Consider the following 25,538-nt stretch of genomic DNA (forward strand, 5'->3'; position numbering starts at 1 on the left):
ATTGTCGTCATTGTGTCACAGTCAAGCATTCGTTGTCATACCGTTATTTTTATGTCATCAGCGTTATTTTAACTTCGTCCTCCAACTCTCGTTATGCAGTCGTCGTCGCATAATCGCCGTCATACAGGTTTGGTAATACAGTCCTCGCCACGCTATCGTCGTCATACACCCGTCCTCATCAAAGTGCCCTCATGCCGTTCTCATTCCCGATCGTCGTCATTGCGTCGTCGTTATTCATTTGTTCTCGTACCATCGCCGCGATGCCGTTACGGTAGCTGCATCGTCATCGTTCTAATTTCATCATTAGATTCTCGTCTTGCGGTCGTCTTCAAGCAGTGGTCATACTAGTATCGTCATGCTGTCGTTTTATACATCGTGATCACTTCAATAAGGCCACCATGTGGCTGTCCACATACCACTTTTGTGGTTCCCTCGACGTTAATCCTTCATCGTCATTATAGATTAATTATGCTTTCGTCATTCAGCTGTCATTATGCCACAGTTATTACTGTCGTCGTAAGACAACCACCGTCACTCATTCGTTGTCATGCCTCTGTCCTAATACCATCATGGTCGTGGCATCTTCGTCATTACAGCTTCGTCTCCCGGTTGTCATAGTGTCGTCGTCGCGCCATCATCGTCACACATTCGTCGCCACTCCATTGTCCTCACATCGTCGTCGGCACGCTGTTGTCTTTATAACTTTGTCATCAATAAAGATTCACCATCTCATTGTCGAAATGCCATTATCGTTTTACCGCATTTGTAGGTTAATTGATGCTATTTATTCATCTTTCCGTCGTCTCCACTGTGTCGACGTCATGCAATCATCAAATTGCCGCGGGTCATGGCCATAGCAAAGTGGGATACCGGAGTATGCCACATGTACCCGAATAAAAGAAAGTCGCAGAATGACCACTAGGGTTGTTGAATAAACGCCACTTTAGAAATAGGGTTGCTAATCTCGATTGCTAATCGTATTGCCAACGACAGTCATCTTGAGATGAGTTTCACGGTAATTCTTTATCTTTGTTTAATGGGCTAGTACCTATGATGCACTAAACGTGTAGTCATACAGGGTGTTCATTTTAAAGTTTTACGGAATTTTATATACCGCCTGTCGCAGGTAGTATAATATTCTTATCATTGAGCTGGGTTTTCGATGAGGCGGACATTAGTAGCACGAGAAATCGAAACGCATAATCAACTAATTAAAAAAAAAACTCAATAAAGCCCTCTTAGTTATTTACCAAACGACACGTATTGCAATTTACAAACTGTAGTCGGTGAGCTTGTCAGCCATATCCACTTGGAATGAATTTCCAGAATGACACCAGTTTGCGATACGCGGCATCAAGCTCGCCGTAAAATTGCAGTTGTTTCACTTATTTTTTTACCAAAATGCTGTTTTGTACAATGAAGCACAAAAGTAACTGGAACGCCCATGTATTTCGTCCCACACTTTGGGATATATTATCTCGAATCCGGTGTCACCCTGGAAATTCATTTCAAGTGGATGCGTATTCCAAACTAGCCGGCTAAAATTCGTAAATTGCACTATGTGCTGTTAAGTAATTAACTTCGAAGTTCATTGGTCATTTTTTGTTAATTAGTTCAATATTTGTTTCGATTTCCCGCGCTACTAATGTCCGCCTCTTCGATTGACGCAGGTCTACGATAATGATTATGCTACCTACAATCAGCGAATTTTTAAAATTCCGCAAAGCCTAATTTTTAACATCCGGTATATTATCCGAAATATATTATTGCGCTTACCATTCTTTGCCTACTTCAGCTGAATCGAATCTATCTATCCATCTACCTATATATCTAGCCTCTTTTGCTGACCCAGTGACTCATGTTGTCTACCATGCAGCTTCAGCCAGTAGTTATATGCTCATACTCCTGATGCCGTTATGTACATTCCATCATCGTCATTCCAGCTTCGTCGCCTGGCTCTCGTCATGTCGTCATAGTTACGCTTTCTGCGCCGACCAAGTGGCCTAAATTGTCAAATATCGTGGGCCACTAGGTGTCGGCTCGTGGTCGTGATACCCTTATGTCCGTTGCATCATCGTCATTCCAGCTCTGACATCCAAGCCCCGTCGTGCGGTTGCCGCCACTCCATTGTCATCATACACTGGTCCGGCATTCGTTGTCATGCAGTCAACTGTAGTTCTGTCGCTTTCACTCCAGCTTGTTCATCCGACACTCTCCATGCAGTCATTCGCACGCCATCGCCGAAATACACTCGTCGTCATCCCATCGCCCTCATACAACTGTCAGGCTATCGTCATCATTGCGTCGTCGTCATAACAAGCCATCCTTCATTCTTCGCCATATTTTTGGGGCGGATGCGGTCCTGGTCGTTTTATCGTCGTCGTTCAAACTTCGTCATTCCACTTTCGTCATGTCGTCGTCGTTACACAGTCGGCAGGATACTATTGTTACCATGCCGTCGTTGTCACGCTGTTGTTTTACTATCGTAATCACTTGAAAAGCGTCATACCATTGTCGTCATACTGCCTTCGTAGTTCCACCGACACCATCCTTTCTCTGTCATTCCAGGGTAATCATACCGTCCAAATTCAATCGCCCTTTTCATCATACTATCGTCACATATTCGATACGGCATTTTTCACAGTGAAGCAGTGGAATTAAAATACAAAATTCTCGCCTGCTTTCTTTTAACATAATCTTTATTTCAGGAAAAACACATTTCCTCCCGCACCGGCCATTCTCAAATATTCATAAGGTCAAAAATGCATGATTGTTTTCGTTTATTGAATAACCACAAAGCCAAAACCTACAAGCAGACAAGACTCCGTTACTTCATACTAGTCTTCTGTGCTTTCTCATTTTCCTATATCTGCTGCAGAAAGGTAAAAGAACATACAAGCCGTAGGTCAGTCATATCAAGTGTCAGCTTCTTCCGCGTCGAAATACGAGTGATGGGCTCTGGTAATAGAGCAGTGGGTATCCTTGAAGACGAGCCGACCAAAGTGCTTTGATAAATTAGTGTTACTCTGTTGGTCGGATCATCATTCGAACGTTTGGATAAGAGTAATGGTACAGACTTTCCTGCGTATTCCAGTCAATGCCGTCGCCGATACTATCATGTGGCCCGTTCAGATTGAGCCCGTTTAGGTTGCCACCTAGACAATTACCGTACCACCATCCGCCACGGAAGCGGGAAGCGCAATTAGTACTGGAAGCATCGTTGTCACGGTCGAAGGTTGAGAATTTATGGCCGGAAGCTAGCCGAATGGCGTCCCAACCTAGAAGAGAGAGTTGTGAAAAGTGTTATGATTAACCGAAATGCACAGTTGAGTATAAACAGCCTGAATGCGTATAAAAATTGTCGTTTGCAATGTTCACGCGATGGACAGTGCTGTTACAAATGTAGAGAAAAAGGATGCATACAAATGCAGGGAGATTAACCATAGATAGTCCGGGTTGGTTTCCCGACATGGGGGTAGGAATAGAAAGAGAGACAGAGGAGCACACACCAAAAGTGTACATCATAGAGCGATAGCGGGTGGCGTTCTTATTGCCTTTTACGAAGTTGCGTGGACGACACAAACCTTTTAGCGCGAATAAAGTGTTCCGCACGGGGTTTCTTTGGGAGCACTAGCCAAGAACGTCAATTTGTTCTTTTAGTCGAATGACTAATTGACAAACTTCCCATAGTATGCTATATAATTCTGCTCGTTAAGTTCCACCTGTTTAACATGCGCAGCAGTAAGCTAACTCATTGTATATTTGATTTTTCCGCATTGCCAAATTACTTTAAAATAATGGAGGTACTGAAGCAAGCCTTTATAACACTGGTGCGCTCACCGTCCTGTTTTGTGCTTTCACTTCTTTTGAAACAATTTTTACTAGTTATCGTGTCATAATAATCGGCTGCCTGTCGATTGCGTCATTTTTGTATAACGTCACACCGACCAAATGTAGGTGAGCGAAGAGACAAGAACGGGCGAAGTTCCCGTGCAGCTCACTGCTCACGCCCTTCGCGTTTAATCACGGTCAGTTCACACTGTCGCCACGGCGAGGCTGAAATACGGTTTCAAGCCAATGAGCAGGGAAATCAATTATGGTCGTGCGACTGAAACGCGACTACAACTCGCGGGGCAAAACATTAGTTGTTTAAAATTATGCATCCATTACGTCTCCAATGGATACATTTGAAAACGTACAAACATTTCCATTAGAATACGAAAATTCAGTCACAGGCTGCTTGCTCCTATCCACGAATAATGACGAATATGAAACTGTGCTGGCTTTCTCGTGTTCGCTCGTGGCGTCACGTGCGGAGATTTTCCGAGATTCTATTACCGTATTTAGCACTGCAATTTCATCAAAACTCTGCAATGCCTTACTATAAAACCTAATGGCTATATATGTATAGTGTTAACCTTACAAGAATTCATGAATATGTTCATTTTGTAACTGCAGTTTTACCAAATATTATGTTTTAGCGATGTCTTCACTACCTGAGAAAAACTACGGTGTGACGCATGGATATGCTACCTCGTTCAAAATCTCTATAAACTCATTGCTCTGAACTCATAGAAAACTATCAAGGCTCACCAGAGTAGGTGTGCCGTTATAGAATGCGGTCTATAAATGTAGACGTGAGTATTCACGTTAGATTGTGACACGATGTCGTGGTGAAAGTTCTCGCTTACTACGCTTCATTTGTATTGTTGTGTGCTCAGTATAAGGGATATCATAGCGATGTGATGTGAGCTGGCGCAGTAGACAACTTGGCGCAAGAAGCCTCGAACGGCAAATGTTGATTTTTTTCACGTCGAGAATTTGGCCCCGCGACATCTAGATAGCGATGCCTTGCCTCCACATGCCGGCATTGCAGGACGTATGGGCTTCTTTGGCACATTCGCTACCGTGCGCACCTATACTTTCGTATAATCTTTTACGCTGCCTCTTAAACCACGTTTGCAGCTCCAACCTTCACAGCATCCATGCTCGCGCCGTATTTATTGCACTGTTATAGCGATAGCAATTCGATAGATACACCAAGCGCAACTTTTCCGTTGCTGTCGGCGGCGCCGTGTTGTTCCGCATAAAGTCCAAGGGCGATAACACCGTCTCCAAACACCGTATGATGTATGTGCGATTGAAAGCGTGCTACGGGACCGACAATCAAGGCTCCATTCGCCGCCTAAGGGATAAAAGTGGGGACGAAGAGCGCCGTCTTCCGTCGCGCTGAAGGCACCGGTGTAGGGCAGGAAGGGAGGGGGACGGCGTTGCACACCGGTGGCAGCTGCGTAGTCCGCGGCGGCGCGTGGTCGCGCGTGCGTATCTTCAAAGTGATCTGCGTTGGGGGCAGATCTAGGTGCACCAACGGTTCATACCTTTGTGCGTGCTGTGTTGTCGCCTCTCAGTTTGCGTTGAAGCGATGGACAGCACGAAGGGCCCTTCGCGTGCTGCTGCTGCCACGAATCCTCACGCCAGTGTTTTGACATCGTCTAAGGTCATCGAGTGCGATGTGCTAATGTGTGGTTATGTGCGCTGACACCATGCGTGTTAATTCAGTTAGTAAGCGAATGTTTACAAATTTATACGGCCGGTAAAACTACTATCATTATTGGTATAGCTGTCTAGTAATTTGCTTTCGCAATCGATGCTTCGCCTTTAGGGCGACAAATGCGCCTTTTTTTAACCGGGGATGTTTAGACTAACGTTATTCAAGGTGCAAATGCATTGATGCATCATTAAGGATGGGGAAGGTCTTGTCGCTTGCTATGTAGAATCGACAATTCGTTTAATTCGCTTTTTTTTCAGGCGGGAACATTTGAAGGCGCAACGTCACGAATGTAAGCCCACAAACTATCCTGCAAACGAAAGGCATTAGTGCAAACTTGTAGTCGTCAGCGGAGGAAACGCAATTCGTGGGCGCCGTTCGTGTGTGGCACGTATCCTCATGCAACACGGCCTATCACAGCAAGCAATGTTAAATCACCACTCAGGCTGCACAGAAATGTATGCACGCCTGCCACTGCGATTCCACTACATTGAAATGTAATCAAAATGACTCTCAGTAGACCAACATTTCGTGCGTAATTATACATACGAGGACACGCGCTTTGCGAGTAGAATTTTCTTCATTGAAGACAGCGCACAGAACGCACGCGCGCATAAGCACATGCGATCACGCAGCTCGCGGCCTTGACAACCACGACACGGACATGACAGACACCATTTGCAATCACAAGGCCGATAGTTTGCTTTGGAGCTAACATTCTGCTCATCCCCAGCTCTTCGGAAATTTTCATCCCAATCTCGCTCGTTTGGGACGTGTACTTGTGGAGGTTGTGAGTTTTATCTTAAGGCAGGAGTTAATTTTTGATCGCGTCGGTTAGCATACCCGCGGGCATATTGGGCGCCTTGTTCGATTTACTACCGAAAGCTTAAATCCATATGCGGCTTCTGGTGAACGACTTGCCACATTGGTCGTGGCGAGAAAATTGTTTCGAGACCAACCGTGCTCACCATCTGGTTTGACGCCCAGTTAGGCGGGACAGCGGATGAAATTCTTTGACTTTTTGCCGCTTCCGCAGGCTTCCAGACCAAGTGTGAACTTAAAGCTATGCTATCAATGAATAAATTTCTGTCGAAAGGCGTATACGGATATGAGTTGAGAGCTTGCTGCCTTATGTATAGTAGCTCTTGTCAGGTACATCTGGATTTCACTCTACGATCCCCAAGTTTATATATGAGTGCATTCGCTCTGCAGACTCTATTCTTGTGTCTAGTAATTCACCCTCACTTACTGCGCAATTCTCAGAATAGCGTCACGCTTATTTATGAATTTTAGATTGTCATTACATCATATTCTTCCTATAGCGGCGAGCTTATGCGTGCATATTGTCACAGAGCGATGAAGAAGACGACGCTCTGGACTTCGCGAGCTATGATCTTCTCAGGCGCTTCCATTCTCGTAAATACAGTGTAAATATATATTTCTTACTTCTTTTCCCCGTAACATGTTTGGTGGAGTTTGCGGGCCCAAGCGCAAGACGGAATTACGCAGCGGGCGCTCCTTGGCTGCATCTACCATGCCAGCTCAAGGCGAGGATGCTTCGGGCTCGTCGGCCCCCACGCCAACCGTCATTCTGGCACAACCGCGCGACCCCGGCACCTTTTCCGGCACTGACAACACGGATGTTGAAGATTGGCTTCAACTTTATGAGCGGGTGAGCACGAGCAACTACTGGAACCAGACCGCCATGCTGGTTAATTTGATATTCTACCTTGCGGGAACGGCACGCGTCTGGTTTCAGACCCACGAGGAGGAACTTACCGCCTGGGACATTTGTAAACAGAAGTTCACGGATTCGTTTGGAAAGCCTGTTGGAAGTCAGCGCACCGCTCAAAAAGACTTCGCTTCGCGTGTCCATACGTGCACTGAGTCCCACCTCACATACATTCAGGACGTGCTCGCTCTGTGCCAAAAAGTGGATCCGAGAATGTCCGAAGCTGATAAATTCGCACATATCATTAAGGGCATAGCAGATGATGCCTTTCACCTCCTTGTGTTTAAGAATTCTTCTACTGTACAAGCCATAATTGCCGAATGCCGGCGGTTTGAAGAACCCAAGAGCTGCCGCACTGCCCACCCATTTCCCCGCCTCCCCAACACGGCTGCTACGTCCTCCTGCAAAGACCACCGCAGTCTCCCCACGCCCAATCGCTCTAATGACATCGTCCACATCATCCGGCGTGAAATCGAAGCCGCATCTTCTATCCCAACCCCAACCCTTGGCTCCGACAATTTCCAGGCTACCGTTTCCCGGATCCAGACCGTCGTACGCCAGGAATTGGCCAACGTTGGCCTGACCAACGTCTGCTCCATTATTCGGCCTGTCTACGCTTCGCCACCTCTGCCATGCGCCCTCGAAACATGAATGCCCCTCCGCGGTGTCTCAATCCGGCTGAATGGCGCACTCTAGACGACAGGCCCGTATGCTACACTTGTGGCCATATCCAGGGGCAGATCCAAGATTTTTCTGAGGGGGGCGGGGGGGTCAGCTTCTGTCAATGATGATGATGGTGATGATGATGATAGTAGTCTTTCTTATTTACCGAAATTCACCGTTTCTGCTCACGATAAACCCGCATTTTATACGGCTAGACCAGCACCTGTACCCCACCGTGGTGGCTCAGTCAGCTCAGGCGTTTCGCTGCTGAGCACGAGATCGCGGGATCGATGAGGCCACGATCTCGTGCTCAGCTATAAATGCGGCCGCCGTGAACTTTAAAAAACCTCAGGTAGTCAAAATTAATCTGGAGCCTTCCACTATGGCGTGCCTCATAATCAGAGCTGGTTTTGGCACGTAAAACCCCAAAAAGAGGAAGAATATCTGCAGCGAAGCCAGGTATCGGTTTCTCCGAGCTTATAGGAAAATGATGTTACCCAATACAGCCATGTGCTTGGCGGCTGTGCCTGATAATACAGGGTGTTCAAAACTAAGCTTTATGCTTTTCTTAAAATTAAGCACTGGGAGGCACGCGAAGACCACCTGTGCAAATAAGGAATGTGGCCAGGGGGCCACAAAGTGAGATGATAATTATCCCTGTGAGCAGCCCAATTAACTAAAATTGAACAATTATTTTGTACCGACTGCAGTAAGTGAGTATGTGTGTTGAAAACTTAGAGGCAGTCGTGTTTCTACACAGTATCATTCGGAAGAATTATTCTAGCGTGTTCGTGCTCCGAGATATCCACTCCAAATTCCAATTGTCTTACTGCGCAGAGTTATTGAGTCGACGCGAGAGCGGTTTATTCTTTGCGTTTCTCTGGAAGGGAGGCATTTTAAACATTTTTAGAGAATTGACATCTTGATGGATGAAGCGTTGTCATGAGATTTGTGCATGACAACACCAAACGTAAAGCGGCAGTATGAAATATTCGTTAGCATAGCTAAAAAGGTTTCTGCTGTTAATGGTGCAGTTGTTGCTCTTGATTTCAATAAAACTTACAATACTTGGAAATCAGCAGTCACTTTATTTGCGTAGCCCTAGGCAAGGACCATGCCCGGTCGTCTTGTCACGATTACGCACGTGCACTGCTCTCCGGCTTCTCCGCTCGCACCATTATCTCGGCATGGCAGCTGCCGCCATCTTTACAGGCTGCGCGGTCGCGTGTTACGATAGCGGTTAAGGGTTATTCGATCTTTTTTTTCTCGCCAGCCGTGAGGGGAAGGGGGACAGTTATTATCTTTGCCAATTCCTCCGCCCCATTTTCAGACTAGAGTGACCTAGATGATGGGAGAGTGTCCAAAGCGCCGGCTCCGGCGAGGGCCTTTTTCTGTGAACTGCCGCGCCGCGCCGCTGCTGCTCCGGACCCGTGGGCTTGTCGCGCTCACGAAGCGCGCGGGAAGCGAGGGTCGTCTGCTACGCGCTGTAGTTTTTTGCGTTCATTTTCCACGCAAAGCACTTAAACTCTATTTAACTTCAACAGTGTGGTGCTGCATGGAGCTTACCCATCTTTGAGAATTTCTTTGTGCTTGGGCAGCAATATAATGCAAAAACTAACATATCAAACTAATCAGCGCGGCCTAGCTCCGGTGCTAGAGTTCGGGGACGGTATTACGGTAACTTTGCGTGCGTAGAAACGCGCTAAATGAGTCCGCGCAAGGAAATAACGTAAAAAAGGAAACGTTATTCGCATGGGTACGCGGGCAATAGCACCATGCTTGCAAGAATAAGAGTAACGAAAAAAGTAAATTACTCGCGCAGTCAAGTGACATACGTGCGTGCAGTGACCGCTTCGTTTACCATTACGCTCTTTTCGCTCACGGTCAGTAGTGGTTTACAGCTATATACACATGTATTTATTCGAATATTTTTTAGCCACGACAATATTTTATTATGAACAGTGCACAGTGAGGTGTAAGAGAAGCAAGAGAAAGAGCAAAGAGGGCCCTAACGCCGCAATATTGTTGGCTTATTTCGACTCAAAGATTGCGTAAACGAACAATTCTGGTTGTACGTTATCTTATCAATGCAAACTTCGCGCATGATGTACCTTAAGGTTCACCGTGGGCGAAGCTTTTTTCAAATTCAGACATTCGAAAGAAAAGCCATTCGATACAGCCAATATAGCTAAACAACTATATTTTTTTTCTACATTGAAATGAATCGGTAGCTACTATTGGCCTAGGCATTTACTAATTTGTTATGTAAAAGTTATTACTGTAATAGCCTTGTATTAATAATCCGTGAATCCTCTCTGAAATTACCAACATGCAACTTCTCATTATACCATAGTTATTGCTTAACGTGTGATTTTTTACATAAACTAACAAGCCACCGGGGATGCGAGCCCAATCCATCGGCGACCTTACCACGTCTCTCCTACTGAGCGAGACATCATCCAACACGAGGTTGATAAGATCCTTTCTCGTAACATCATTGAACCTTCTTGCAGCCCATGGGCATCCCCTGTTGTACTAGTTAACAAAAAGGACCGCAGTTGGCGATTTTGCGTAGATTATCGGCACCTAAACAAGCTAACCAAGAAGGACGTCTATCCGCTACCACGCATTGACGATGCCCTGGATTGCCTTCATGGAGCACAATATTTTTCGTCCAAAGAGCTTCGCTCCGGGTACTGGCAAATTTCCATCGATCACATGGACCGTGCGAAAACGTTTTTTTTTTACTTCCGATGACTTTTATCAGTTCACAGTGATGCCTTTCGGGTTATGTAATGCTCCAGCCACATTTGAACGAACCGCGCTCCTACACGGTTTCAAGTGGTCCATCTGCCTCTGTTACTCGGACGATGTAATCCGTTTTTTCTCCGACTTTCGCGACGCACCTCGAACGCCTATCGACGGTCCTATCTGTTTTTCGTCGGGCGGGGCTACAACTCGATTCGTCCAAATGCCACTTCGGTCGTCGTGAAATTTCTGTGCTTGGACATCTCGTCGATTCTTCCGCAGCAGATCGCGTCGCCGCAACGCTGTCATTTATACTGGTCAGATCAATTGTCATAACATTCATATTGACACCGGGTGCGTGGATATGCGCAAGTGGCAGCACGCTTACGCATACTTACACAACTCCCAGTGAAGTTTCCGCGTCAATTTTTATGATGTAAATGATCTCACGCCGGTGGTTTAGTAGAACTGATAATAGGGCACCCATGTACGGCAACCGGAGTGTGAGACCTCGCAGTCAAATTCATAAGCAGTGGGAAATATATAAGCGACGCATTCCTGGGTCATGTTCGCATTGAAAGCGCTATGTATGCGAGCATACATTCGTCGTGGGGAGAAATTTTTGGGAGATGTATGCCGCTACCTACTTTCATCTAATGCATCCTTGTGCTGTATTTGCGATGTCAATACAAAATGTAGATGAGCCCTTGTGGGACGCCCTTGAGTTTTCAGTCTTACCGAAGGGTGAATACGAGATATGAAGAACATAACAATCTATAATCGCAAACAAAGGATGGCGCTGAATATTTATACTTTGACGTCTCACCTGTTTTTCCCGTGTAATCTCCTAATCGAAGCGTAAAATTGTCGCTCTTCGCTCTCTACTGCGAAATACTTGTAGTCAAGGAACACAGTTTCTTCAGTACTATTGCTCAGTACAATTCGTAGGGCCATCTTCTCATCACCGATGTGAGAGCGTGGAGTGCGTTGTTGCCCTGTAAGCGAGAAAATGTATTCTCTAAAAAGGCCTAAACATTAGGCTACACGTCGCGAAGCCGCAGAAGTTAACTGGAAACCTGTAACGATTATAAGAACATTGCTACCGGAGCAGAAATACTTGCGTATCCTCGAAATGTTCTCTATTCTGATATTCATTTAGACTCATCCAGCTTCAGGTAGCTTTTCAAATTGCGATATATCACGTCGAGGAATCACTGATAGTCCTTTCCAGAACTACTTGCTAATTAAATTAACGAACCCTTGCCACCGTGGCTCGTGCGTATGACTTTGTAATATTGAGCTCGAGACCACGACCGCATTTGGCCAGGGCTTAGTGAAACTGCACATTATGCATCATTGTCTCGTTACACCATTTCTCATTTGATCTTGAAATTAATAAATTTGATCGATTTAACTGCTTGAGTTCGATTACGAAACGCCGCATTCCGATCGTGGTGAAATGATAAAAACAGAAGAGCGAGAACAAAACGGTTGTGCATTACGCATTCGGTTCACGTTAAAAGAAAACTTAGCCAGGTATCACATCCATCTTGCCTATACAATTCAATTACACGCAAGACACATAGATGCTTTTAAGAGACAACAAACGAAATGATTTGAATGAATTTTGTGGTACTTGAGAAAGGAAGTGGAATTAGTGTTACTCTAGGAAGCATAACTTTGAAAAAATACCTAAGCCTTTTTTATGAAAAATATGATAATCACTAAGTTTGAAACAACTAGAAGCTTGAAATTTACACCTCCACAACTCTACACCAAAAACACATATCTGTAATAGCGTAACGTGGTGCTTTGGGAGTTACGCCCAATAAGTTTTAACTGGAATGACCATCTTCCTAAAGTTGGGAAAGTTTAGAAAGTTCTCCTCAGGCAATATTAGACGAAAACGTTGCATTCACCCTCGGCCACCTAGTGTACAAATCCCCCTGAATACACGTAGGCTGGCAGACTGTTTAGGGTGGACGGAAAAGAAAATAATATGGAATTGTACTTTCCAAAATGTTTTTATACACGCAATGGTTGTTGAAATAGCCCACCGGTGAAAAGTTTTGCGTGCACTTATTCTTCATTATTGAAAACCTCATTTTTTGCTTTCTGAATTGTCTGAAAAGCTCGCAAAGCTGATGTGGAGAGCAGTGAACCTTAAAGGCCTACCTAAGAACCAAAGTATTCCTTCTCGCGCACTTTGAGACTGCGTGTCGTACCGATCCAGTATTCTTCAGCGGGATTTCCAAATCCGTTGGCGTACTCGGTCCAGTTTCGGTAGAAGTTGAACACAGGATTTCCATACTGTCCGCGGCGTTGGATAACCTAAAATAAAGATAAAAACATCATGCAAGCCTTGATGGCTCTGTCGTACTGCCTTGCCCTTTACCACATCGATTGACGGGCAATGTCTGCGTAGAAGATTGAATTATTTTTGTTACAGAAGAGACCATATCTCAAAAGTAAAAGTATGCTACGAAACCCAACATAGAGCAATAGCACTTGCGGCGAATAAACACTAGGTTAGATCTGCTTTAGATAATGGTGACAATAGAATTGTTCTTTAGAACAAAAAATACCAGCCATGCTTTAAGTTATCCGAAGAGAGTGGTAGTATAATTTAAAAGCGGCTTTTAAAGTGGAGATTTCTTTCCCAGCACTACCGGGTTTGGCGTGGCAGCTGCTACCGTTCCTGCTGCTGGGTTAGTCATTACTTTGAGGAACCTATTATTCTGGATATACATCGATGGTTCATTTGCGCCGAATGCAAGTACCAGCAAACGGGATTATCAGCCTCTGTACGCTGACCGACAAAGTAGTACCAGTAAGAGTGTTCTTGTTCTGCTCAATAATTAATCAATGAATCAGTATATCAATCAGTCAATCAATAAATCTGTCAATCATTTGACGTGCCCAGGCAACAACCATGAGGTATGATTGTTGATGTACAGAAAAAATTGCGGCCGAACCCAATTAACGAGGACTGTCGATGTTAATGCGATAGCGTTGAATTCCACATTGATACAACACATTGCCACCGTAGAAATGAGCTATACGTATGAGGCTTGTGCTGCAGCGGGACCCCTCCATGGTACTTCCCTAAGAACACGCCACGCCATCAAGCGCGGCCTGACACGAAGCCTGTGCATCGCCTCCGAAATGCATGGCGCGCCAGTGAGTGCTTACGCTGAGAAACGAGTCATGCGTCAATTGTGCTCCTCTCGCGCTTCTTTCAGGACACGCGGCGCCATCTAATGGCACAGCTGAGCAAGTCCACGCATGGCCTCCGAGACGAGAAGCGTGGCACGCCGGTGCCTGCGAGAGCTAATTGCCCTAGGGCTTGCCGCACTCTCAGTGACCCAAGTTCGGTGTCCCTAGTACTCCTTTAGCGAAACGCCGCCTAGCGTGTTAGCTAGAATAAGTTACAGACATAAAATTACTGACATTTACCTGCGCCAAATGGTGACTATATCATGCGCTGTAGGTCATTAGTGTACGCGAAATGACATTAAACTATGCACTTGATTACGAAACGCACTTGTCTGTAACGCAAGGCTGAGCTCCATTATGCTTATTTTCACTTCGTGGCAATCACTGATATTATTTTGCTGCATCTTCAAGTCCGACCGGAACTTAAGCCTTCAGTAAAGCGTCTGACATTCTCACTGACAGGTGATTATATTGCTATGTAACATAGGCAAATAAGACTTTCTGGAAGACCTGAAGCACGGTGAGATCTAATTCGACTTAAGTAAGTTTCGAATATTGTTACCTTAGCAGCGTGCGACTTCTTTGGTACGTATTCATAGACCAAGTCTATCTGAAGGGGCATTATTTTGTCTTATGTCATCTCATTGGGCGTGTTTCTAAGGCATCAACATCCACTCAACATAGTGCATCGCAATTCTGTCTGTTCCTTTGTGTTGTTTAAGGAAGCCTTCTTAAAACGGGAAGCTACGTTATAATCGAACGCACAATTATAAATAAATGAGTCAACTTATTTCTATGAGCATTTAATTAAACTAAGATGACCACTATGGACACATTTCATGTAGGATGAATTTAGTTTTATTATCTCAATGGGGCCTTCCATGGCAAATGCCACAGCATGACATGACGCACCACCAGTTCGTCCAGCTCGGCGAGTGATTTAGTGCATATACATGGAAAAGTTGTTGAGTTCGAAATACTTTATGCAAAGCTATAAAAGAAGTGTATTCTATAAAACGGCGTAGATTTAATTTTAATGTAGCCGATTTGCGTACGGTTTTTATGTATAAATTGCTAGGATTAACTGCGACCAATTTGAATTTTTCAAGAGCAGATATTGCAAATAAGGCCTGTAAGATCACAGTACTTCGTATGCGTGGTTTTATCCTACATTCAGGAAGACATGCACTTCTAAGCTAATAAAACACTACTTGTACTCTAACTTCATACGCACTAGAAGCAAAAAAAAAGGACTACACAAAACCGGCACCACGAGTTAACGTAGTCTGCATCGAAGTGTACACTCGGTAGTGCTGATGGAACAGGACAATACATTACAGCAACTCGCAGAGACTACAAAAAGCTCCTTACTGTCCAACCTCCACCATCAGTGTCCATGTCGCAGTATACGTTCTGTCCTGAAAGTGCCGGCGGCCTTATGGAACACTGTGTACACCCCGCTTGCGTTTTGGCCGTTGTGAAGGATGTGTGTGCAGTGTCCTGGCTTGAAAGAACCTGAAAGAAGAACAATTTCATCGCGGCATCTATACCTCTATGACAATAATGTGTATATCTATGGTTGTGTGGCAACATGAAGTTGTCCGTAGCATTTGTTCTTCTTCTTCTTCTTTCTGGGGTTTTAGTGTGCCAAAACCAGTTCTGATTATGGGGCACGCCGTAGTGGAGGGCTCCGGATAAATTTTGACCATCTGGGATTCTTTAACGTGCACTACAACGCAAGCACAAGGGTGTTTTTGCATTTCGCCTCCATCGAAATACGGCCTCCGCGGCCGGGATTCGATCTCGCGACCTCGTGCTCAGCAGCGCAATGCCTTAGCTGACTGAGCCACCGCGGCGGGTACCGCCGTAGCATTTGCTTCGTCACGTTTGACATCGCGGTACGCGCTGACAGCATCGGTTATGTAGCACCCTATGTCACTCAGTTCGTGAAATTGCTACTTTCTGGACGTCAGCGTGAGAAATTACCACAGCTATTCATCCGTAAAAGGTGCTTGCTCTTCGCTGGCCGCATTAGCTATTTAATATTTCCGAGGTCACAAATGGCTGGTATTCCTTCATATTTACAATAGTTACAGTCTTTGACTGTCGTCGACAATTGCAGTACGTCTTATGCTCTCTGTACAAAACTTGTCCCACTGGTTCTGCTCTGCTCTTACTGGCGGGCGATGTTGAGTTAAACCCCGGCCCTGAAACCAATGCCACATCACATTCCCTTGAATCCCTAGCTCAAGCGCTTTCCCACTTAGAAGTGCACTCAGACCACTGTACTAACTGAACTTGCCTTAATACACTCTACCCAATCCAACATAGAAATCCTGGTTAATGGACTTTCAATCCGGGTCGACACCCTGGAAAGAACTGTCGAAAAGATGCAATCGACCAAGTAACCTTCTGCTACCACTACCCCTACTAGTACCCAGCTTACAAACCTTTATTCAGAAGTGAAGATTCTCTCAAATAAATGCTGCGATTCAGAAAAGTGGCTACGTCGAAACAATCTATTATTTTTTCGTATTTCGGATTCCAACAATTAAACTCGGGCGCAGTCCTATACGCACGTAATTTATTTCATGTCCCAAAAGCTTAATATTTCAATTACTCCCCCTGATATTGAACGCGCACATCGGCTGGGCCATTTACTCTCTACAAAGAATCGTCCTATAATTGGTGAGTTCGCGCAGCTTAAGAATAAAATCGCCATCCTTTCTGCTGCTGGTAAGTTGAAAGGCACGAGTTTTATCTATCCGGGAAGATTACTCCGAGCGCGTGCGCGTTGCTATGCAGAAACTTTCTTTCTATGCCCAGCAATCCAAATCACAATTGAAAATTCGTTTCGATAAGCTCATAATCGGCAGCAAGCAGTTCGTTTACCACGCTTCAACTGACACAGTAGTGGAAACGTCGCAACAGCTACCAAAACGTGCTCCTAAACCATCACCCGCCCTGTCAGCGTCAGATTAATACCACTAATTTCCATAATCTATCTATCCATAAACTAACGCCCACATCTACATGCCCCCCCCCCCCCCCCCCAAAAAAAAGAAGCACTGGAATCCGTTGTCACTAATAATAATACTGACGTCGCCATAATTACGGAGTCATGGCTAAGCCCGGGTGAAAGGGAAGATGAGCTTGTATGCAGCAATATCTAGAGCACTGCACGGGCTCGGGCTTACCCGAAAGCCCTTGCCCGGCCCGGCCCGTGGGCCGGGCCGGGCCGGGTGGAACAGTTTTTTTCACGGGCTCGGGCCGGGCTCGGGCACGCCGTGTGCTTTTTGACCCGGGCCGGGCCGGGCTCGGGTTTTTTGACGCGGGCCCGGGCCGGGCTCGCGCTTTCTGGTGGTGTGCATGTAACGTGCAGCAAGTTATTCTCGGGCGTCTCAACTCTGAAAATCATTATTTTTCGGTCTCGGGCCGGTTTCGAGTCGGGCTCGGGCCGGGCTTGGGCCTAAGGTAAAGGGGTGACCGGCCGGGCCGGGCGGGTAACGTAGAATATTTCCGGGCCCGGGCCGGGCCCGGGTCTCGCCATAAAAGTTTTGATCGGGCTCGGGCGGGCCGCCCACGTAAAAACGGGCCCGGGCCGGGCCCGGGCTGAAAAAATCGGCCCGTGCAAGTGCTCTATGCCAATAGCCATTGCTGCGCTCTCAGGCTTGACAGGGTGGGTCGGCGGTGAGGCGCAATTCTAGTATTCACGAAACAGTGGCCTGGTCTCCTCTCCCATTGCTATAACTTCTAGCCATGAAATTGTTTGCCTAAAAATATCCCTCGCATCATGCACGATTATTCTAGTTTGCTGCTGCCGTGCACCCAATTGCTACGTTTCCTTTAATAACGAACTTAATTCTATCCTATCCAACTTCCACTCCCGTTCTCCCTGCGCAAATTTTGTATTATGCGGAGGTTTTAGCTTTGCTAATACTTACTGGAGCATTTTTGCTACTAGCTCACGTTTGCCTAATCAATTTCTTGATATAACTGTACTGTTCAACTTCACTCAAGTTGTCACCATTCCAACTCGCGGAAACAACGTTCTGGACCTATAGCACTAACTTCTAATCCCCAGTTGATTACTCGAATGCAAATAATGGATGGAATAAATGACCATAAAATACCGTTATTCTCACTTTCAATTATGGTACCGAACTCTCCGCCTTTAACCAAATGTATACGGGGCTACAACAGAGCTAACTTCAATCGAATTAACGCTGAACTCGCTGCGTCTCTTCAGCACTTCACTAGGATAACCAGATCAAGAACCGTCGAACAGTACTAGCTATCGTACAAACAACAGATCATGAAGGTATAAAATAAGAGCTTCCGAATACAAAGAATACATTATATGAAAGCAGAAGAAGAAGCGCAAAAGTGCGCGTGCAGCTACGTGGCAAACGAGAGAAGAGACACGTAGCCGAAGAGAGCAGCCCAGCTACGCTCTGGGCCACAGGCAGAAGGAGCTGGAGGCCGGAAAGGACGGTTGGATCACGGAGACGGCGGCAACCCGATATAAGCTGTTCTTCAGCTGCCGCGGCCACGACCCGCGAGCTGAGTGGACGTCCCACCGGAAGCCGCAGCTACAGGCTGACGGCACCGCTTCCCGGATTCCCTGCGGCTACGATCCGCAGGCTAGCGGAGTTGATTGGGCGATCCAGGCGCCTCGGTCACCCCACCGTCTTGACCCCCGAACCAGGCCAACCGTGGACCGAACGTCGGACACAGCGACTTCGAGTCTACGACGCATCGGCGGGCCCAACGACGTGTCGCCGGAAGCCGCGACGACGAGGTGACGTGGCCACGTCGAGGGACTTAATGTAAATACTTTGGACTTATGAATTTTGATATCTGAGGACTCTGGGGAATTTCTAGAATTTACTCGTGCTGTATATTGTTTGTTTCGTGCTGTTTTCTTTGTCGCTTGTTTTTTCAATTATAAATGTTTGTCTTAAACGAGCGACTTGTCCCTGTCTGTCTTTAGTCCACCGAAATCCGTGACAGAACAGAACAGAACTGCAGATCCCAAGCATGTCCCCAAAAGAAGAAAAAGGTTTTCAAAAGTGACTTTTTCAAGTTCAAGGACCAAACCAGCAGCTCCACTAATCGCTCAAGAAGGCAGACATCCCGAAAGTACAGACGGAAGATGAGGAGACTGCTGAGAGCGAGATGGCGTATGAACAAACATGAGTTCAGGAAACATTGTCCATCAATTAAAAAGGAAGCGAAACTTGAACTACACGGGCGACTTTCAAAGCCAGGAAGGAACCGTGCAGGCACAGGAAAGAGAAGAACTAAGAATGCAAATAATGGATGGAATAAATGACCATAAAATACCGTTATTCTCACTTTTAATTATGGTACCGAACTCTCCGCCTTTAACCAAATGTATACGGGACTACAACAGAGCTAACTTCAATCGAATTAACGCTGAACTCGCGGCGTCTCTTCAGCACTTCAGATCAAGAACCGTCGAACAGTTCTAGCTATCGTACAAACAACAGATCATATCGCTGATGGAAAAGTACAGGCTCGTCCACTCTTAAAGTGAACACGGCTCAGCGTGGCCGTGCTCTGCGGAACGCCAGTCCGTCCGTCACGCGCGGCCGCGCATCCAAGCGAAGCGGCGCAGGCGCACAGGGGCCTAGAGGAGATGCATCGCGTCGTCTGCTACAGCGCCGAAACGCGCCGCTCTTGCTTTGTAATGAAATACACCTTCCTAAACGCAGGCGACCGACCAACCTAGGTGGCGTCGCGGGAAAGCGTGCTTCATTATTTGGAGCATATTCCGGCTCGTTTTGGGTACACCTTGTGAACAGCCTGCTTAGCCAATTTGCATGAAAAGAAACAAACTCCTCAGCACATAAACGACATAGCATTTTTTTGTATGAAGGTGAAAGTTATTTTTGCCGCACTCTTTATTAGGATGGGGCGATTCAATTTTACTGTCCCTGCTGTTGGTGCAGCGCCTCCGGGGAGACCCATCGGAGGGCTTTTCAAGATTGGGGTCACGACGTGATGAGCCTAGTGTGCCGTTTCGCGCTTCTCTTGATGCTATACCGAATTTCGTTAAATGACTAAGAAATGACGAACACCCACCATAAATTTCACAGAAAGGTATACAGTGATTGGGCAATCATGCATGTATATTTGATCATGGGTGTCATCGATTCTACCATTAAGGAGGGAAAAAAATTGTACTTCGACAGTAACGAAGGAGTGACATCGGTTACTCCACGGCTCCTGTATTGCCGTGCTAACCTCGCTCGTAGGTATGCGTGAATAGCTTTACGTGATGTAGGAAACTGCTATGTTCAGTAGAGTAACCGAATTGGCAGTAATTTTATGCCCCACTTTCATTTGCTACCTCCGATAAAATATACAACACATTTTTCTTGTCACACATGTATGTAAAATTGCGGAAGCAGTGCCGGTCCATTGTCGCATATCTGACGCGTCAAGTCGCATTCTCATTTAGATAAATCATCGATCAGTCGTTTCATAACAATTATAGTCTGATGTAAAATAGGTGGCGCGGGCGTTTTTTTTTCAATATCCTTGGAGATAATGCGCGAAGCACGTGAATGCTTTTCTGTCCATTTTCAATAGGTGGTTGGAGTTTAAAATCTATAATCGACATGTGTGTCTTTGTAGCTGACATTACGTCTTGCCTGGTAAATTAGTCGATATGCGCTTCCAGCTTTCATTTCTTCGGAAAAGGTCATATGCATATCCTCACTAACATTTATTAATTTTGTGGGGTATACGTCTCGGAGCTACTCATCGCCCCTGTGTTACGCCATAAAGGTGAGCACCGGGTAATTCTGGCGAGTGTAATGCATTAATTTATCTTTTTTTAGGGGGGGGGGGGGGGGCTAGGCTGAGTGGTTAAAACCGAAATATGAATACCAGCAAAAGAATGCTGGCCGCGGACAAGCCATGCTGTTGCCGCCGTGGAGTAGTCTCCTGGTTCGGTGTCGTTTGCCGACCGCCGACCGGTGGTCGACAAACAGGCTGGCCATTTACAAAAGCCAAGCCCGGCTCGACCCAGATGGCTGAGACTGGGCCGTTGAGTGTTTAACTGGCCATGGGCGTCGGCCCGATCTACCTGCCGAGCTCTTTTTTTTTTTTGCTTGGGTCATGCTAACCTCTCTTATCAGCATACAATGCTGATACGCTACTGCCAACGACTGCCCAACTAAGTGGCTGGTCACTCACAAGGAAAAGCATCTAGGATGGTTCATTAAAGTGAACGACACATGAGAAGCCCTTGCTAATGGGTTTTTCCAGGAGGCACTGCACCAACAGCTGTGGCTTAAATAAAATGGCCCCAGCATAATAAAGAGCGCGCCAAAAAGAAAAAAAAATACATCTTTTACCTTAACACACAAAATTGCTATGTCGTTTGTGTTCTGAGAACATTGTTTCCGTTCATGCATGTCGACTTAGCAGGCTGCTCACAAGCTGTAGATACAACGAGCCAGAAAATGCTCCAAATTATGTAGCGCGCTCTCCCGCGACGCCGCCTAGGGTGCTCGGACGCCTGCGTTTAGGAAAGTCTACTTCACAACAAAGCAAAAGTGGTGCGCTTTGGCGCTGTAGCAGACGACGCGAAGCCCCCTCATCTAGGCCCCTGTGCGCCTGCGCCCCTTCGCTTCGATGCGCGGCCGCGCTGGACGGACTGGCGCTCCACAAAGCGCGGCCACGCTGAACCGCATTCCCCCTAAGAGTGGATGACCCTGTAGTTGCCTTTCGCGCGAATTCGCGGAAATTCCTATAAACCTTGGTTTTCGAACATATTGCGTAAACTTTCAACGAAAAGCAACGTGTGTTCCACGAAGCCGAACAAGAGAACTCTTCACAAAAGTGGGACAATTACTTCAAGGCTTTGCGCGAGTACACCTGTCATTTAAAACAAACAAAGGGTAAATTTTACCACCAGGATCTGTTGAATATCCTTCGCGATAACCCCCGAAAGTTCTGGAATATATAACAAGAAACAAATCTACTCCCTCACAAGACATCGCCCTACTCAACCCAGATGGCTCCCAAGTCCCTGTTCATCAACGCAGCGATTCCACTAATTTTAATTTTGTTCGATTTTCCCTCAGAAACCTAAGCAAGTAATACCTCCCTTACCGCTGCTCAACCTCAAGCTGATGCCACCCATAACAATTACAGCAAAGGTATATCTAAACTGATCGATAACCTGAAGATTTCAAGTACTCCTGGCCCCGATAACATATCTGGTAAACTCCTAAAAGGAACGAATTCAATTTCCAATGCCATATATCAATTTATTTTCGATCAATTCATTACCTCCAGCTCGAGTCCCAAAGACTGAAAGATCAACCGTGTCGTTCCGATACACAAATCTGGCAGCCTCTCCGATTCATCGAATTATCGCCCCATTTCTCTGACATGCATAGCTTGTAAACTCTTAGAGCATGTTATATACTCCCACGTACCTTCCCATCTGGATAATCGTGCACTGGTTTATTTTTTCTAACCAGCATGGTTTCCCGGCGAGGACTTTCACGTGAAACACAGCTTTTCGAGACATTCACCACAGACATTCACCTCAATCTGGATTCCGGCTTCCACACAGACGTTATCTACCTCGACTTTTCAAAAGCATTTGATCGTGTATCCCATTCTCGACTATTGACAAAACGCTCTTTCCTCAGTCTTTACCTTTTATTATTATCATGGATCCATTGTTTTCTTATTAATAGGTCCCAGTAAGCAGTCATTGACAACCGTAGCTGGGCTAGCAAGACCGTGAACTCCGGCGTTCCTCAAGGTTCAGTCCTTGGTATCCTTTTGTTTGCAAGTTTTATTAGCGACCTCACTAACGGCATAGCATCCTAAATGCATTTGTTTGCAGATGACTGTGTTGTGTACCGGCGCATAACATCGAAAACTGATAATTTGTCGCTGCAAAATGACCTCAACCAAATAAGTAACTGGTGCTCACGCTGGCTTATCGTACTTAGCACTCCAAAATGTGATTTAATGTGTAACTCTAGGCAGCGAAACAACAGCATTTACCCCTATCCCCTCAATTCATAGGTGCTCTCAGCCACCGATACATATCGCTACCTAGGCATCAGAATATCGAACAAACTCACCTGGTCTGACCACATCTCACAAATAGCGGCTGATTGTTCAAGATCGCTCAGCTTAATCAAAAGGTCCCCATCAAAGTCAATCACTTCCATTCGCAATCTTGCCTATGAAACATTTATTCGCACTGAGCTGGAATATGCGTCAACAATTTGAAGCCCTCTTGAGTCTTGCGTAGTTAACGCATTATAATCGGTACAGAATCGGGATGCGCGATTTATAGCTTCACATTACGATTGGCAGACAAGTATCAGTAGCATTAAGTCTCCATTTAACCTCCAGTCCTTGTCAACGCGCCGCACATTTACACAACGGTGTCTTTGTCACAAACTGTACTACTATTTTCCCCAGCTGCGTAATACACTTCTTATCCCTCCTCACCGCACTTCTCGTCGACTTTTATACAGCTGAACTGTACAGCGTCTTCGTGAAACTACCCCCACCTTTCATAAATCGTTCCTGTCAATCGCAATAGACCACTGGAACTAACTGCCACAATGAATAGTTACTGAGCGTGATGGCTCAAAATTAAAGCAGTTACTGACAACCCATTATCAAACCTAATCACCGTGCTGACACCTGCGCCATTTCTTACTATACGATTGCTTTCTTGCACTATGTATATATATATATACAGATGACTTTTAGAGGCTCTAAAAGTTTTTTTGATATCATGACAGCTCTGTATATAACTTTTTGCCCCCGCCCCCTTAAGTAATCTTCCGAAATGGGCCTTTACGGGTTATTAAATGACGATGATGATGAATTCGATGGTCTTTGTCTTCTGCACATTAATCTTCAACCACACTCTTATACTTCATCGGTTGAGGTCCTCCATCATTTGTTGTATTTCGTCTCCATTGTTGCTGAATAGAACAATGTCATCTGTAAAGCAAAGGTTGCTCAGATATTCGCCGTTGATCCTCACTCCTAAGCCTTCCCAGTCAAATAGCTTGAATACTCTTCTTAGCATGCAGTGAATAGCATAGGAGACAGTGTGTATCCTTGCCTGACCCCTTTCTTGATAGGTAAGTGTCTAGTCTTTTTTTTTTGGAGAACCGATGTAGCTGTGGACTCTTTGTAGATTTTTCCCAAGATATTCACGTATGCCACCTTTACTCCTTGATTACGCAGTGCCTCTATGACTGCTGGTATCTCTACTGAATGGAATGATTTTTCATAATCTATGAAAGTCATATAGAAAGGTTGATTGTACTCCGCAGATTTCTCTATTATGTGGATGATGACCTGGATGTGATCGATCATGGTATATGCCTTTCTTAAAACAGTCGGTTCTCTTGGTTCACTTAGGTCAAGTGTTGCCCTGATTGTATTGAAAATTATCTTGGTGAACATTTTATAAAATGCTGAAACCAACCGAACGGGTCTATAATTCTTCAATTCTTCAACGCCTCCCTTCTTTTCAAGAGCTTTTCAGAGCGATGTCTCCTACATCTTTGATTAAATCGACTTTTATTCCTTCTCCTGTCGCTTTTCCTCGGGTCTTGTATTACAAGTCCCTTCTAACTTCATCGCTAGTTACAGAAGGAGCCTCTGTATCCTGTTCACCACTACTTCGAATGAAAGTAGCTTGGCTGCTCTGGGAACTGTACAGGTCAGTATAGAATTCTTCCGTTGCGTTTACTATATCATCGAAATTGCTTATGCTATTACCCTGCTTATCTTTCAGTGCATACGCCTTGGATTTTCCTATGCCAAGTGTTCTTCTCAGTGATTTCATGCTGCGCCCATATTTTACGGCCACAGCATGATGGTCCAATAATTTTTTATCTAGAAAATTGCGCCCAATTCGAGATTTTCAATACGCCATTTCAGAGCCTCATTCATGTATAATGCCACCCGAGGCGCCAACTGCTATGTCAGGCAGATGCGCTCCTTGAGAAAATGTGTGACGATGTTTGAATCGTGGCATGCCACGTCAAAAACTGATATTGCATTCTTGTCAAAAAAAATGTGCCTTAAAACTACCTGCGGTGACGGGCCTTGAAGTTCACGTGCGAAAGTCATCGAGCTTTTCGTCACAGGTAATTTCCATCTGATGTTATTGCGGCAGCCTCTTTTCTGCGCTCCCTCTATACTCAATTTCGATGGTGCTTGGATTGAGCATTGAAATTAGATGAAGAATTTCTCAAATGAGGTGCATGGCAGAAAATTTTGAAATAATTTGGGTGTTAAAATGCAACTCCTGATGGAAGAGTGGCAGCCAAGGTTCATTAAAAACTTATTTAGCAATTTTTTGATAAATTTAATATATGACGCAGGATATTGACTGCAAGGCATGTTCACTTCACCATAGAACTCATATATAAGAACGCCAGGTTCACCATGATCATAGCCTTTCTACTGCAAAAAAAATGTATGGTAGCAAATGTCAAGCACCCCGCAAAATATATGCCTACGTGTATAAAGGCTTACGCAGCCAACGTTAGCCAAGCTGTTAAAAAATGCACCCGAACTTCCACATGGGATGGCGAC

At 45.5% G+C, this 25,538-nt stretch overlaps 1 pseudogene; it reads right to left on the reverse strand.

Annotated features, from left to right (window-relative positions):
* Window positions 1-2,757: 2,757 nt before the first annotated feature.
* LOC125944328 (techylectin-5A-like) overlaps window positions 2,758-25,538 on the reverse strand; it is a 41,632-nt pseudogene continuing 18,851 nt past the window's right edge.

Source organism: Dermacentor silvarum, chromosome 3, assembly GCF_013339745.2.
Source record: "Dermacentor silvarum isolate Dsil-2018 chromosome 3, BIME_Dsil_1.4, whole genome shotgun sequence".
Classification (NCBI taxonomy): Eukaryota; Metazoa; Arthropoda; class Arachnida; order Ixodida; family Ixodidae; genus Dermacentor; species Dermacentor silvarum.